Below are 17,608 nucleotides of genomic sequence, written 5' to 3' on the forward strand. Positions count from 1 at the left end.
TAACACGGCGTCCTGTCTGAGGCTGATGTCGTGGCGTGGGAAGGGTTAAGTTCACAGCGCTCCATCTGCTTCCTGGTCGGTCCTGCTGCAGAAAACACAAACATGCTACTGGGCTCCACACTCTCCAATCACAACTAGTGACTTTATGCACCTCATTCCTCTGACGTGGCTCGTGTTTATACTGTGGGTCATCACGCGGTCACAGCCAATAGACTATTCAAAATAAAGCATTAGGGTTTATATCGTGTAATAATATCACGCTCCACACACAGAGTTGTAAAAATATCACCTTAATTCTTATCCTTACATCAACTTAAGACTTTAAACCTCTCAAGGGGCATTAACATTTGACAGAAGCCTGAACATAATTGTTTAACTAATAAAAGAATCACATGGCGGACATGTTGGTAAAGGTGAGACCTACAGGGTTAGAGGAGTTTGAAAAATAATAGGACACAGGAGAGGATTATTCAATTTGACTCTGTACACAGCCAAAGATTTACAACACTGTGCTGTTTGAGTTTGCATTTCAACAAAGAGGCATACACCCAGACACATAAACTAAAACATTTCAATTTGTATGAAAAGGATAACAAGCCCAGACCAATCCAGAAGAGAGAGGGACGGGCAGCTGCTGCTAATCAAAGGAGAGCTCCAGTCTGGTACAGTCTCATAAAGACAGTAGCTCAGATGATGAGACACCTGTTTGGGGAGACGTCCAAACCTGCACAAGCCACTGTTTAGAAATCACACACACACAACGAGAAGTGTCTGTGCAGAACACGACTGCCACGACAAAAACAGCAGCAGCAAACTGTTGAGGTGAGTGTGAGAGACTTACAGTGTGTCAGACAACAAGGTCGGCCCATCCCGGGAGAGGTGTTGCCTTTCTGACCAAGCACAGCTACTTGAAACCAAGGTCACTGCTGTGGGACAGGGGAGGAGCACCGCGACAGCCCCTCCACCACATGGCTCTGTGTGGAGCCTCCATACAAGTGTGTAGAGCTACACAACATTACACACATGGGCAAAGGCTGTAGTACTGACAACATGCCTGGACATGGATCACTCCAGTGTTTTTAAAAAATAAACCACAACTGAGCCAAAACTGAATTAGGGCTAAAAACAGGGCCCTGTTCCTGAAAAGTCACCCACAAAAATAAAACCTCACCCATAAACCCCTGATTTCAGGCTTAACCCGCTCCTCAAATCTCACATTGGACTTTTTCAAACAAGGCTCAACTTCTGCAAAAGTTCCAACAGTGAGTGACCAAGATTAGCCTCTTTAAAGAAGTGAAACTATAATAAATGCCACGATGAGGAGAAAACTAAGAAGGTCAAGGTTGATCTCTGTCAAATTGAAACAAGGTTGTTTTGCAATGTATGTATTTTTGGTGTAACAAATGCTGCTATACCATAAGACAATAAACATATACAATAATATTTATACTGTGCAGCCTCATCTCTATGAAGCTCACACGGACGATTTTCAGATTTAGAGCTGCAACAATTCATAGTAAACAATGTCAACTTGGAAAATCCATCGCCGCATGTGGAGTGTGCAGTGTGGAGTGTGCAGTGTGGAGTGAGCAGTGTGCAGTGTGGAGTGAGCAGTGTGGAGTGTGGAGTGAGCAGTGTGGAGTGTGGAGTGAGCAGTGTGGAGTGTGGAGTGAGCAGTGAGCAGTGTGGAGTGAGCAGTGTGGAGTGAGCAGTGTGCAGTGTGGAGTGAGCAGTGTGGAGTGTGGAGTGAGCAGTGTGGAGTGTGGAGTGAGCAGTGAGCAGTGTGGAGTGAGCAGTGTGGAGTGAGCAGTGTGCAGTGTGGAGTGAGCAGTGTGGAGTGTGGAGTGAGCAGTGTGGAGTGTGGAGTGAGCAGTGTGGAGTGTGGAGTGAGCAGTGTGGAGTGTGCAGTGTGGAGTGAGCAGTGTGGAGTGTGCAGTGTGGAGTGTGCAGTGTGGAGTGTGCAGTGTGGAGTGTGCAGTGTGGAGTGAGCAGTGTGGAGTGTGGAGTAAGCAGTGTGGAGTGAGCAGTGTGGAGTGTGCAGTGTGGAGTGTGCAGTGTGGAGTGTGCAGTGTGCAGTGTGGAGTGAGCAGTGTGGAGTGAGCAGTGTGGAGTGAGCAGTGTGGAGTGAGCAGTGTGGAGTGTGCAGTGTGGAGTGAGCAGTGTGCAGTGTGGAGTGTGCAGTGTGGAGTGAGCAGTGTGGAGTGTGCAGTGAGCAGTGTGGAGTGTGGAGTGAGCAGTGTGGAGTGTGCAGTGTGGAGTGAGCAGTGTGGAGTGAGCAGTGTGGAGTGAGCAGTGTGGAGTGAGGAGTGTGCAGTGTGGAGTGTGGAGTGAGCAGTGTGGAGTGTGCAGTGTGGAGTGAGCAGTGTGGAGTGAGCAGTGTGGAGTGTGCAGTGTGGAGTGAGGAGTGTGCAGTGTGGAGTGAGCAGTGTGGAGTGAGGAGTGTGGAGTGAGCAGTGTGGAGCGTGGAGTGTGGAGTGAGCAGTGTGGAGTGAGGAGTGTGCAGTGTGGAGCGTGGAGTGTGGAGTGAGCAGTGTGGAGTGAGCAGTGTGGAGTGTGCAGTGTGGAGTGTGGAGTGTGGAGTGAGCAGTGTGGAGTGTGGAGTGTGGAGTGAGCAGTGTGGAGTGTGCAGTGTGGAGTGAGCAGTGTGGAGTGAGCAGTGTGGAGTGTGCAGTGTGGAGTGAGGAGTGTGCAGTGTGGAGTGAGCAGTGTGGAGTGAGGAGTGTGGAGTGAGCAGTGTGGAGCGTGGAGTGTGGAGTGAGCAGTGTGGAGTGAGGAGTGTGGAGTGTGCAGTGTGGAGTGAGCAGTGTGGAGTGAGCAGTGTGGAGTGAGCAGTGTGGAGTGAGCAGTGTGGAGTGAGCAGTGTGGAGTGTGCAGTGTGGAGTGTGCAGTGTGGAGTGTGCAGTGAGCAGTGTGGAGCGTGCAGTATGGAGTGAGCAGTGTGGAGTGTGGAGTGAGCAGTGTGAAGTGTGGAGCGAGGAGCGTGCAGTGTGGAGTGAGCAGTGTGGAGTGTGGAGTGAGCAGTGTGGAGTGAGCAGTGTGGAGTGTGTCAATGTGTCGCCTTTAGAGATGAGTGTTTAATGTGGCAGATGTTTATCAGGTACACTCTGAATATGGTGCAGTATTTCCACAGAGCAGTGCAGGTGTGAGACACAGGTGTGAGACACAGGTGTGAGACACAGGTGTGAGACACAGGTGTGAGACACAGATGACCATCGTCGTTTGCAAATCAGGAGACGTAATTTTAACCCTGTGGCTGAAGAGAGTGACACGAGAAAGGGCAGAAAGTGAGGCAGACTTCACCCTGCTGCATGTGCCACGCTGTCTGCTCTATCTCTCTGTGGACTGGACAGGGGATTAGTCGACTAAACGAAAAAATAATTGTAAATTTAATCGAAAAGAAAATAATAGTTGCTGCCCGATACAGATTTCAGTAAATAACAGACACAACAGCCCCACTTCCACTGAGGGTTGCCTTTCCTGAAACCAGATGCCCCTCTGACACACAGAGACGGGGACAGAGGCCATTATCACAACCATTATGGCTGGAAAGGGTAGAGTCAGGATCTTAACCGCACTCTGTGCTCATTCAGACCTTTAATAGCTCCAGCTTGGGCCGTCTCCTCCAAAAGAGTCTTTCCACACGATAGTGCAATAAAACCAAACCAAGCAGAGTTTCCAAAAGTAACTGGAGATCCTTAAACATGGGCACTTTTCAAACATGACGCTAGTGCAAGACAACACAAGCTAATGTAAGCTAACACAGGCTAATGTAAGACAACACAAGCTAATGTAAGACAACACAGGCTAATGTAAGCTAGCACAGGCTAATGTAAGCTAGCACAGGCTAATGTGCAGCTTCAGCTCTAAAAAAACATTGTAGTTGCACATTGACTGGAACATTAAACACAAGGCTGCAAACTCACGAAGTTTTGAAAGAATTTTAAAAATATAAACAGGCTGGTGCTGATTACAGATAATGTTTCTGTTGTGTTAAACAGCTGGGACAACTTCAATGTTTTCAGAGGTACACAACAATTTAATTAGGGCTGTAAAGATTTGTTACTTTTGGTAGTACTGAAATCAGTATACACCCTAACATAGGCTGTGTTCATGTCCTACAATCTGAAGTTATACTTGGGGACAGGGGGAGGGGCCTATCAGGTTTTGTCTCCTAACGTCATGCAGCAGTTGGATATCGCATGGATATCGGGACAGTCGGCAACATATCGGTTCTCAAACGTTTTAAGGGTTTTCAATGTTATGGAAAGACACAGTTAAGTCAAAATTTTCTTATTAAAACCTATTATTTGATTTAATACTGATATGTGAGCAGCTAACGCAGGTTTCATTTGGAGTTTATATTTGTTTACAAAAATTATTGGAACCAATATGGCGGCAGGTGCCAAAAAAACAATAAAACTACGGGAGATTCACTTTTTTAAAAGAAATATCCAAACAGAAAATCCACACGTTGAATCGGCTTTAAGTTCTTTCAGCTGACAGCAATCATGTCTCTTGTTTTAAATAGTGAATTAAAAAAAGTATTTCCCGTTTCTTTATTTAGGCTATGCTGAGAAAACACTGAACTTAGCTCCAGTTTGTTTCAGGATCAGTTTGTTTCATGATATGCCCAGTAATTAAAGAGATCAGTCATAAACCAGGTCAACAAATCAGCAAAATGAAAGTGAAATAGCAAAATGCACCACATAAAACCAACCTAACCTCAAGCTCAATTTTAAACAGCGTGTGGCGAGGTCACGTGAAAACAACTAATTTCGTACTGAATTTAAAAGTGATTTATTAAGTCAATTCAAACGTCAAAGAACCAAAGCTGAACTGCAGCGACCTGCCTCTTACAGGTTTGGGTGTAGCTGACAGCACCAGAAAGAGTTAGTACGACAAAGACCACCAACAATATGACGCCGCGGTGAGTTTAAATGATTCTAAGCATCAGGTAGAGCTCCTGTGTGTGCGTGTGTTAACATGTACTTAAGCTGCTGGATAACAGAGCTCCATGACCTCCCAGCGAGCGCAAAACAACAACGCAATGAACGCCTGCCAGCATGCACATTAGATACACTGTTTATTTTTAGAGCTTTTAGACCCGATCACATCGTCCAAAGCAGTTGAGCGATACAGTGGCACATCCAACATAGGAAGAGGATGTGGGCTGCATACATATTATTTTGGCTGTAATATAAAAGGGCACGTCCTTGGCAGTAAATGCGTCCGAAGGGAAATGTGTGTGACTCAGAGCTGCACTGTAAAGCGCTGCTGTTTATCCTTTTCACTCTGCGCCTACGACTCCCGAGCTAACCAGAGTATTCCACACCGCACACAGTATAGCCTCTCCCACTGCATCCGATACCCACTACAGCAGGGAAAACCTACACAAACTGATCAGGTCTGTTATGAGGTCGTACTGCAGCCATGAAGGAGAGTAATGACTAACAATGCACTTCAGTATAAGACACATATGCTATGCCATCTATATGAATCAGTGTGGGGTAATGACCGGAAGATATCACAGAATTCTCCATTCCTACAACGTGACGCTTCCTGAAAACAGACCTTCATAAGCCCACGACTATTTCACACATGATATACACAATTTTCCTCCTCAGATGACCTTTGACCTTGTGTGAAACTGCCCTGGACCCACTGACACGCTGTAAAGTCCGCCGTACTCCTCCCTCTTCCGTGAACGCAGACAACCTCAGAAAGGCCTCAGATTCCAGTGGCTCAGATGTGCGCTCACGCTCATTCAGAATGCTATTAGCGTGTTTCTCCGCACTAGCTCCACAGTAGCGCGCCTGTTCCCCGCACACAGACACCTTCTATAAAGAGCAAGTGTGCAGCCGGCTCGAGGAGGGCCGAGGAAGAAGGAAGGCCAGGAAAACAAAGCCCCTTTAGTGGGGTCTGCACCCGGGCTGGGCTGGGCTGGGCCACACCAGCGTGGGGCAGTTATGTAATGTGAGGTAGAGGCGCACAGTAAAGGAAAGAGAACTGAAGATGTACACAACAACTGAAGAACACTGAGATACTACCACTACAGTGTTTCATCTGCCTCAGCACACGTCCCGTCAGCTGCAGGCCTGAAATATAAAGTCTAAAAAACATCACTGACAAGGCTTTCTGCACAGTAGACTCGACTTTAAACAAATAATGGTTGTACGGCTATTACAGAATCTACAATCGAGTTATTTTTTTAAAATGAGGACAGTCAAATGTACAGAGCAACCAGTGCAACCAAATAAAATGTTCTCAAGGAATGTTTGAATGTTTTTGTCCATATTATAAAGTGGTCTGTGTAATCCCTCAGTCGTCCAGGTCTGATCCAGAGTAAAAGTTTAGTGAAAAGTGAACCAGCTGCCATGGAATTGAGTGACAAAAGCAGCAAAGCCACCGATCTGTGCCATTGACCTCTCACTCACATATGATAAATAAATAACTACATTGACATAAGTGGCCTGCACCATAGAGGCGGCAGTTCACAGTAAAGCTCTTTAAACTTGACAACAGTTATGCAGCTCTCTGCTTTTCTGACCGCACGTGGGAAATGTTGGTAATTAAACATTTAAAACACAAATGCTATGCTTTATCTCAAAACCAGGTCCGATGAGGAGATTAGAGCTATTTGTGACGTCACCAAAAATCCACAGTCGCATAAAAAAACACCACCTCTGAAATGTGCCGACCAACGCCGCAGCAAGGTGGAGAATTTAAGCTGTTAAAAATAAAAGTCTGATTGTGATTTACTGAGCCGCTGCCTGAAAAGCCATATGACTGGCATCACATGAGCAGAGGGAGGCTGGCAGCGTCTGGACAGCACACCTTCTGCACTGCTGCCACCGCCGCCACAACAGGTTTGTGATCCGATTCCTTGGTCTTGGAAAGCACATCACAGCTCGAAGCGAAACTCAAACTCATTCTTACCAGTCCAGAAAGAATCAGAGTTATTAGTTGATCAAACCAAAAAGTATATTTAATCAAATCCTCAACCATTACCCGACGATTATGTCACTCTGCTAAAAGACTGTCCAACATATAATCTTTCGGGGAAAAAAACACAAATAAAGAATGTAATAAGCTCTATATTTTACACTTTAAATTCCTTGAAGTCCATACCCAAGCAGCAGCAGAAATAATATGTCTACATGCAGCAGTCCGACAGAACGGCTACTGGGGCACTTTGTTGGACACATGCTAGCTGCAGTGCTGAGGCTGTGACCTACTTTAGTCCGTCTATCAGACACCACACACAGGCCTCCACACAAGGGCAGGAGGCAGAGGTTAGGCCTGATCTAAGCACCGTTTGAAACAAATGCATTCCACAGGATCCAGCTCAATGCAGCGCTCACGACCTGCCTGTTCCTACAAGCAGCATCTGCACAGCCTCCTGCCCGAACCGACGAAACTATAAGAACACAGGCAGAGACAAGCTGGTGCGAAAGACATTTTATTACACCATTTATTACCGTTTTATTACTAAAAACAAGTTAATTTGACATGATCATTTGACAACGAGATGGTAGCTGGCACAAAATACATGTTGTGTGTGTGTGATGTGATTATCATGGCCGAAATAATTGCGATTAACGATTATATCACGGTAATTATTAAAGTTGCAGACAGTTTAACATGTTATGGATATGAATGAATTATGACTTTAATCTTACGAATAAGTTCTGTGTTTAAAGTCATAATTCATTCATATCCATAAGATTAAAGAGCTGTTATAGTCCTGTACTTTTGCCATCAGGGAAAACTACGATTTAGCGGAGAATGTTCTGGAGCAGCAGGGACGTCAACTGAAATATGGGGGCCCAGGGGTTAGGAGTCTCACACGGGCCCCCCTCTAATACAAGGATGAGAGTCCAATTTTAAGCCCCTAAACCCCGGGACAGCAGACCCCTTGTCCCTCCCCATCGATTTCCCTGTGGATAAATCGTTTTTTCTGCACATTCTGGTGATAACGGCGATTATCACGATTACACAAAATGCCCCATGACCCTTTTTATCACGATATACGATATTATTGTTTATTGTCCCGTGCCGATGCGATACTAAATAATATTACCTCAAGTATTGAAGAATAGACTAGATTTATTTACGCATTAGCAGCATGTAGCAGTCTGCAAACGCAAGTCTTCAACAACATTATTTTTCCAATGGATGTTTAGTTTAAATCCAACAACTCTGATCAAAATGGAAAACGCACAATATACACGATCATGTCCAAAACAACAGTAACATTCACATATTTATCTTCATCACTATCGTTGTCACACTATAAAAACTACTTAAATGTCACGTGGAGCAGCGTTACACCAACAACAAACCAGTTTTCAGTTCACCAGCAGCAAAACTGAAAATGCTTTTCTGAGAACTTACCGATTCCATGATGTTGGGGCTATCAGTGGGTTAAAATCCAACCGGAAAAAAACACCTGCTGCAGACTCCAGAGACCCCTGAAGAAAAAAACATGGAAAAACTAGGATTAATTTCCAAAACACATTTTTGACCTTTTGCCAAATGATAATTAAAAACACCTCAAATAACATTTCTCATTTCAGTGTTGGCAGAGCAAAAATGTCACCACATACTTTCACATTTGACTAGAAAAATGATCATTACAGCAACAGAATAAAGGAAATGGCAGAGTTTAACATGAAAAAATGGAATGCACAGAGAGAAACGGGTCTGTTCATGTAGATTATGAAACTGAGACTTATATCTGCATTTGTTTTGAGTGCAAGCCTGAGAAAGCAGAACATTTCCATATCTGGAGCAGAGAGCCCAGCCAAAGTGCTCGAAGCTGACCCGTCCCTCCTGAGGACAGGGTTTATCAGGATTTAGGAGGTGGGACATTGGAGGCTGTTTAACAGAGGCCCAGTGTTTGGCTGCACGGCTGACACCCCCTCCCAGTTAAACCCACATTTGTTCCATCAACCTGGTTTTAAGTTATCAGACGGAGACAGGGGCCAGCAGTCGGCCACAGGCAGCCAACTGTCAGTTTTAGCACTACTCAGAAAACGCAGCATTCACACCAACGCATCAAAATGTCCCTCCAAATCTACAAATGCATACACAAATGTGTTGATTTTATCACATGCGAGTTCTCATTTGTGTAGCTGCAACAGCCTGACAACAGCTCTGCTTTGGAGATGGAGGGCGCAGACTCCAGACTGGAGAGGAGCAGGTGGGTGGTGGGACAGGATTAAGGCCAGACCTCTCCTACATCCCCCGTGTAACTATGCTGTTACATGCACTTTTATCTGTGTGTTGAGTAGAACCTGTGGGCTTTCCCAGCGGGAAACAAAGGATTGAGGGATTGCAATAATCCAACAGGAAGCACAACGCAGCTAACAACAAGAGCCGAGCGTAACATTACTAGAGCTGATCCTCTTTAAAGGTTCAGAAGTTTAAAACTAAAACATGAACTGCATTAACTACATTAACCACAAACAGCAGTACACCAATAATTTCACATGATTAATCCATCATTAAGTGCAACATATTTGCAAACTTTCAACTGAGCAAAAGAACAACGCCGTATTCACCAACTGCTGCTTAGAGTGAGTAGAGACGAAGAGCCAAGTCAAACAGTCATAAAATATTCATCTAATTATGATCTTTTAGGACTTTTTTGAACAGTCCTGGGAATCACAGGAAATATTCTGTGTTAAGTTCAACTTGCACACACAATCTGGGTCTTGCTGAAGTGGGCTCAGTTAAGGAGGGAGACCAAACTGTGGAAAAGTATCTTAATTCAGCAGTGACCAGACCAGGACAGAGGAGACAATCAGAACCAGCAGCAGTGACCAGACCAGGACAGAGGAGACAATCAGGACCAGCAGCAGTGACCAGACCAGGACAGAGGAGACAATCAGAACCAGCAGCAGCTGTTCCCCTCAGTGCAGCAGAGCTGTGAGTAAAGGAGAACTCGTAAGGCAACACCTGAAGCCCTGGGTTATAGTCCACTCATTAGATACACAAGGACTAAGCGTGAGGATTAATGTAGAGTCTGGGCTTACATGTGGTGTTTCCACTACAATTATATTGGCAGTGTGCCCTGCCCCGCCAACAGCGCCCCCCGCCCTGTCAAGAAAATTATGCAGTGCTAATTACCCATCATCAAAATGTGGATCTTCCCAAATCCGTTCCACTGCTCCATAAGAAACTACAGCCTCATTTCCACAGGAACGGTCCACCTGGGGCCACCTGGGGCCACCTGGGGCCACCTGGGGCCACCTGGGGCCACCTTGAAACCGGAATGGGTTTAGTGTTTATGTTAGCATTAGCCTCGTCTTACAGCGCCAAAAACTTGGACTATTAAATGTCTTTTTATGATTCACTGAGATCAGCCTTAGGAGAGAAGAATTCAGGTATGATTTAGATTTTATTTATTAAATGAATGTTAGCCATGTTGAGGTGAAGTCAGCTGTTCGAGTCCAGGGGCAGGGCTGGCTCTGCTACGTGGAGCACGGAGACGCAACTCGGCTGGAGGTCCCAAGCATTCCAGACCCTTCTGGAAGGTCACACCTCCACTGGTCCACTTAGGACCCCCTAAAAGGGGACGCTTTACGCACTCAGGGTCTCAACGGCCCTATGGAAACAAGGCTGACTATATTCATAGAAATCCACTCTGGATTTCCCCTCATATTTTGCCTGTCCTAATCCATTCCACCATTCCCAGCTCTTGCTCCTGGGCTCCGATCAAAGGCAGCAGAAGCTGCGTGCTTTTCCAGATAAGTTGTCAGGGACAGATGCAGAAACTGTCCCAGCTCAAGAGTAAGACACACTGGAGTGTGTAGATGATAAACTGAATATTAATGGCACTTTGTACGTAAACAAAAAGTCAAACTTAGCAGTTTAGGTCAAGTTATTTGCATAATTTGTTTCACAAATAAAGAGTTGTGCCTGGGATAGGCTCATGGATGGTCAGGGTGTAAATCAGTGTGTGGAGGTGTATTTGTTTTGATGTGAGTGTTGTGGTGACTATCTGCTCCTATTTTAATTCAAAATACCACCAAAAATAACTGCAGCCTATTAGGACATAACTTGTGTAGAATTCATAACAACAGATAAAGCCTGAATATAAAATATAAGCTCATTTAGGCCTAATTAAAAGGCCAAATAGGTTTAAAGGGTGTTTTCCAGCCATTTAATTATTTAAAACACAATTAAATAACAGATTTAAACACACACAATAATGTTAACAACGCCTATAGATTATATAGATTTATATTTTAAAAATCCTAGGGAAAACACTGACGTGGGTTTGCTTTGGAGTGGAATGTTATGCCGTTAACTCTACCCGGACTCAGCTGAAACGTGGTTTTTCCAATGTCAGGCACCGTGATGGTGACGAGTACAGAACCTAGAGACGACTTCAGAAGTATCTGAGACGGCCCTTAAACTGTGTCCTGTGCAGCACAGTTAATGTGATGTTAATGTGGTGGTTTTAATGTGAACGTTCGTCTCTCAATCCTCCATGAAGCCCTTGGTTCACCTTTAACTGCGCCTGAAGCTCACAGGCTCCGTCCAGGGCAGTGAGGGGCAGAGTTCTGGAGGTGCTCATGGAGTGTTATGTAAAGCCTTGACTCAGAGGACAAAGCATGTCTCCTGTAAAAGACACCAGTGCACAGCTCACAGACTCGTTTTTATTACACAACTATTTTGGGCCAAGCTTTTTCCCGCCAGTGTGGCAGATAGGCTTCCAGGCTGTGTCGTACGCATTTCTAAGTCTGGATACTGGCAAACAAAAATAATATATTGGCAATAAGTTCTATCAACAAGCGGAGATGACACACAAAGCTCGCATGAGCGTAAAAAGTGGGAGAAGGCCCTGGGGAACAGCGGATAAAGGACACTTTGGTGCGGGCTTAAGAACATAGACATCTGCTGTCCTGTTTATCTGCCTCGACTGTAATTACAGTCACAGTCTCCATTTTTACAGAGTGGCCTCTGTGGGAGACAGGCCAGGAGGTAAATGCACTGAATCCAAACACAGGAGAGACCCTCAGGCATCACTCAGGTGACTGTCCCTCCATCAGAGACACGAAGCAGCAGAGACACACAAACAAAAACCTGTCCACAGCAGCAGCATTCATATATATCCACACACATCCAACAGAGCTGCAACTATTCGCCAACATAATCGTAGACCTAAACGAGAAAAATACACTGCCGCATGTAGAGCTGAGGGATGTGACGATATCCAAATCTCAGTGTACGATATTCATCGTAATATTGTGAGATTTCTCAGGGTTTTACAGACAGGCTCAGGATACTGGGCTTATAATTACAATAATAAACATAACACTCATTAGTTTTTTCTCAGTGTCATTTTGCCATGTGAGTCCTCGTGGTGCTTGTATTTCCTGAGGATACATACTCTGTGTCTCAGCAGACCTACTACTACTACTACTACTATGACTACTACCACTACCACTACTATGACTACTACCACTACTACTACGACTACTACCACTACTACTACTATGACTACTACCACTACTACTACTATGACTACTACCACTACCACTACGACTATGACTACTACCACTACTACTACGACTATGACTACTACCACTACTACTACGACTATGACTACTACCACTACTACTACGACTATGACTACTACCACTACTACTACGACTATGACTAGTACCACTACTACTACGACTATGACTACTACCACTACTACTACTATGACTACTACCACTACTACTACTATGACTACTACCACTACTACTACGACTATGACTACTACCACTACTACTACGACTATGACTACTACCACTACTACTACTATGACTACTACCACTACTACTACTATGACTACTACCACTACCACTACTACTACTACCACTCCTGCGCTGTTCGTCCGTTTCCTTTAGTGCTTGTGGTCCAAAATGCATTTAGGACTTAAAAAGCAGCATGGAGTGTTTCTGCTCAGCTTTGCTCTCATCAGTGTGTCACTGTGTAGATGTTGTTAATGTGAGTGTGGAAAACAGCGTGCGGCGTGCGGCGTGCAGCGTGCGATCCTATTGGCTCAAACAGCAGATCTGACCTGTGACACGGTGTAAAGGATCATGGTATATGTAGTCGTCTTTGTTTTTTGTTTTTCCACTGACACAAACTCAAAACTATTACACAGCACCAAAACACAGACCGAGGCAAGTTTACTACTGCAATATCGTGATACTGCCAGTATCGGTTTTTACTACTGCAATATCGTGATACTGCCAGGATCGGTTTTTACTACTGCAATATCGTGATACTGCCAGTATCGGTACATCCCAGTGGAGTCGACGCTTCGCCTTTAGAGCAGAGTCTTTAATACTGTGGCAGATATAACAGGCTCTGAACATCTGTGCTGTATTTCCACACAAAGCACCACAGTGCACGTGACACACACGACACACCGTCCACACAGAGCTTTCAGTACAGCTGCTCCGATACCTTTTCAAAAAATCCGATCAGATGCCGATACTCGGCCTCAGTACTCGCCAATAACGATACCAGTCCGATATAAATTCTCAACAATCACCAGCTGCAGAGCTGCATCTACAGATCCTCATCCTGTAAATACAATGTGTTTGGATCAGTGTTTGGTCTGAGTACTCACCGATTCTGATACCTGAAAAATGTGCGGAGCTTTTGCTGATACAATCATCAACATCAACAACCCCATTTTACTGATCAAGAACAATGATGTTCAGTGTGGTTAAATCAAATGAGCTTTAATATTATGTCATCTCCAGGAAGAAAACAATGTAGAAACTGCAGTTTAGTCTGTCTGCTATAGTCTCAGACGTGTTTGTTTTATTTCAGTCTTTAAGATTCCTCATTTTAGCCACGAATATAAGCAACACCAACTTAATCATTGCCATTTAAATAAAAAAAAAAAAATCTAATATATTCCTCCAAGGTTTGAACTTTGCTCCAAACCAAAGTAGTTTTGATTTAAATTAAAAGTGAATTTTGAATGCATGATTTTAAAGCATAAAGCTTAAATCGATGTGCAGAGGCAAAAAGCCTGTGCACGTATATGACCTCAGTGAAATTAACATCCAAGAAGCGTTCAGCACCACAGTGTTTTAACGCAAAGGAAACCGTCAAGAAGACAACAGTTTGATACATTTCTGTGCTTTTAGCAGAGTAACTGCTGTGAGGAATTTTATACTTTTAGCTGGTATTTAAATCTAAAAAAATAAAAAATTAAGAATAACCACTGCAGCCGCTGTCATTTAAACCTCCTGTTCAAAGTATCCTGCATCTGGAAAAAACAGACTAATGCTGCTCAATTTAGTTACAGTACAAGAGCAAAAAATAACTCAAGTAAAAGACTCTAAAGAAAATCTACAGGAATAAATAAGATTTTGAGGACTAAATACTTAATTGTCAAATGTTCCTGATGAAGTTGTGCTGATGTAAACACTTTTACTCTTCTACTTGGTCACTTTCTACCACAGAACATGGATAAAAACAGAAGTGAGGCCTGTAAAAAGACGCTCTTTGGAGCACATGGCTGAATGCAGAGTAACCAAAGTCGCGTTAGCCTGTTGTCGGGTTGCACTCTCCGTAGTTATTTTACCAAGTTCAGCGTCCACTCCAAAGGCTAAATGAAAATATCAAAGAGTCAAATGTCTTTTCTGTCATTATTAGCGTGGTACTGTCTGCATTTAACCTGCACTGGGCGTTTAACCTGCACTGGGCGTCTGATTCTGATTGTGTTAGCATTAGCGACAGTCGTCAACAGCGGCAGAGCTGCATCTACAGATCCTCATTCTGAAAATACAAAATGGTGCTTAATCGGTGATTTGGTCTGAGTACTCGCTGATTCTGATACCTGAAAAATGCATGGTAGACCGTAGACTGTAAATATAAATGGACATAGCTAAACTGCTAGCTGCCACGTTCCAAACAGGAAGTCCAACTCACTTTCTGTGTAAAAACTGTCCCCTCTCTCTCATTTTGGTCTTAAATGTTCGTATTAACCCTCTACATGATCCTGGGGTTTTTATTTCACTATTGTGTCTGTAAATGAAGATATGAACATTAATAACAGACAAATCCCGGTAGCGTTAGCAACAGGTTTGATTGACAGTGTTGCTAAGCGCGTGCTCCCTGTTAAACCAGTGGACGGTTAGTTGATTAATCGAAAAATGCAAATAAAAGAAAATAATTGTTCGTTGTAGCCCGATGTTCCAATATAATTTTCAGTGTAATCCGGAAGCATCTTAATGTAAACAAATCCATCATGGGAAGAAAGGGCTGCCGGCGGATAAGATGACAGCCTCAGACTATTCAATGAACAGTGAGAATCGTGATCAAAGACGCCACGTACAGTCTCCAGCCTGAACTCAGAGGAACGTTCACCCCAGTGCGGCTCTGACATGAAAACCTCCAGCTGTTTTATCCACCGGCAACGAACAACAAGCATCCAACATTTGCAGCAGAGCCAAGAGCAAAACAAATCAACAAATCTTCAATGTTCAAGTGAGAGCCTAGAGTTTAAGCACAGTCAAAGAGTCATAATACATTCTACGTATGAAAGAAAAGATGATTTATTGTTATTGTAATGGACAGAACAAAGGTTACTTCCTGAGGTTATCGTCAATACTTTAGGTCAGAATCTCAGCGCACAAGATTTGGTCTCACTGGAAAATGATCTGATGTAGTATCTCGAACTATAAAACTAAAATTTCACACCTTCAAAAGAGACAAAATTCTCAGTTAAACAAAATCAGGGTAAAACTTGGGTTCTAAACTGGAAGGAAAAAAAGTTGTGAAGCAAAATGAGGAAGTTTAGGTGGAAGAAAAAACATTTACAGCCTTAGTTTGTATCGGTACAAAACAACCGCATGCGAAACGACAGTATAAGAGTAAAGTGTGCGCCCGTAAAGCTGCATATCACTCGCCACAGTAATGTTAAACCTACGGCACAGAAACAATAGCGGCTCAATATGACGGGGTGGTCCGGCCTGCAGCATGGCGCGGCATCAGGTATCAGGGCTTATTGTAATATGTGCACTAATTAGATTCAGTCATCTGCTGGCCAATGTGAAAACACAGAAGGGAAACCTGACGCTGAGGGGTGCGGGGAGCAAGGCTGAGGGAGGAGATACACGCTAACCACACCCACTCTGCTCCAAAACATCTACATTATTGATAAGGCTGAGGTTCTGCAGAGAGGCCACAGCGCACAGCAGCTCAACAGCAGCAAACCAGGGCACTGCATCTAGGACAAACGAAAACACAACAAATTCAAATTAAGAGTTTTAATATTATGTAATCTCCAGTAAGACAACAATGTAGGAACTTTGAAACTGGCTACAGCAGACAGACTACACTGCAAACTTGTTGGTTATTTCAGTCTTCAAGATTCCTTTTAGTCGTGAAAATAAGCAACACCGGCCTAATCACTGCCATTTAAAACAAGAAAAAGATCTAATTTATTCCTTCCAGGTCTGACCTTTGCTCCAAACCAAAATAAATTCAGATTAAAAGTGAATTTTGAACGTAGCCTGATTTCATAATGCGCAAATCAAAGCATGTTTTTGTTGGTAGATGCAAGAATATGACTGTTATTGCTCTTTTAGTTCAATAAACATCCAAGAAACGTTCAGCTCCACAGTGAATAAAAATATATATAAAAGAAAGAATAACCACTGCAGCCACTGTCGTTAAACCTCCTGCTACTGAAGGTATCTCGCTTTGGAAACCTCACTTTTGAAGCAGTTAAATGATTCTATTCATGCTAAAATATATTAAACTAAACAGAAAGAACATACAAACATATCTCCAAACTCAAACTGAAGGGTCGTATAAAGCGAGGAGGAGGCTGCGATGAGAAAGCAGCAGCACTCGTGACACAGTTAGCGACAGAGCTTGTTTGTTCCGAGCAGCGAGCACCGAGCTAGGCTCACACGCTCTGCCTCGCTCTCCTCCCTCTCGCCCTCGCCATTGTTGTCAAGGTAACAAGCTCAAAGATATGCTCTTTCAAACGCTGGCCTCGACTCAAATGAGGATGTGCCTTGGTTTACAGTACAGCGCGTGCAGCGGAGACTTGAAGGGGCTGTTCACACCGGGCGATAACGAGCGTCCGAGTGATGGCATGTGGCCAGGACAGGTGTAAACACAGGAGAGGTGTGAGGACTGAGGGGAGCGCACTGCACGGAGAGGAAATATTAGATTTGTAGAGCACGTTTTTACTTTCCAAGAAGCAAAATGAACCATCGTAGCTATTAGGGATGCATGATACTGGAAATGCAAAACGTTTCTACTATATTAGATGCTGTAACATTAGTTTAAAGGCACACGTCATCGTCCCCGTCGGGAAATTTGTCCTGTGCATTTAACTCATCCTTCAATCCAGCTGGAGAACCTCATCAGGAGCATTACAGATTACAGAGTCCAGAAAAGCAACGTTATTAACACCAAAGTCAATGTATTTCTTAACCATTTAGCTTCTCGTCATGTGCACGTTGCATTTGTCGACACTGCGATAAAGATAAAACAACCAACTAACGCTCCATCTTCTCTACATATGAATTACGAGTCCAGAACTTTCAGATTTGGACCGTGACTGAAATTA

At 43.9% G+C, this 17,608-nt stretch overlaps 2 protein-coding genes across 4 annotated transcripts in view; one reads left to right on the top strand and one right to left on the bottom strand.

Moving 5' to 3' along the window:
- Positions 1 to 17,608, top strand: part of pabpn1l (PABPN1 like, cytoplasmic) — a 299,018-nt gene that overhangs the window by 67,694 nt on the left and 213,716 nt on the right. The window lies entirely within an intron of this gene.
- The window catches only part of ankrd11 (ankyrin repeat domain 11), a 102,655-nt gene that overhangs the window by 63,714 nt on the left and 21,333 nt on the right, over positions 1 to 17,608 (bottom strand). For all 3 annotated transcript variants that reach the window (XM_033986460.2, XM_055231447.1, XM_033986468.2), the window contains exon 2: positions 8,395 to 8,471. The gene's annotated coding sequence lies outside the window, so the exon portion shown is untranslated. The remainder of the gene's footprint in view (positions 1 to 8,394; positions 8,472 to 17,608) is intronic.

Source organism: Periophthalmus magnuspinnatus, chromosome 3 (genome assembly GCF_009829125.3).
Source record: "Periophthalmus magnuspinnatus isolate fPerMag1 chromosome 3, fPerMag1.2.pri, whole genome shotgun sequence".
Taxonomy (NCBI): Eukaryota; Metazoa; Chordata; class Actinopteri; order Gobiiformes; family Gobiidae; genus Periophthalmus; species Periophthalmus magnuspinnatus.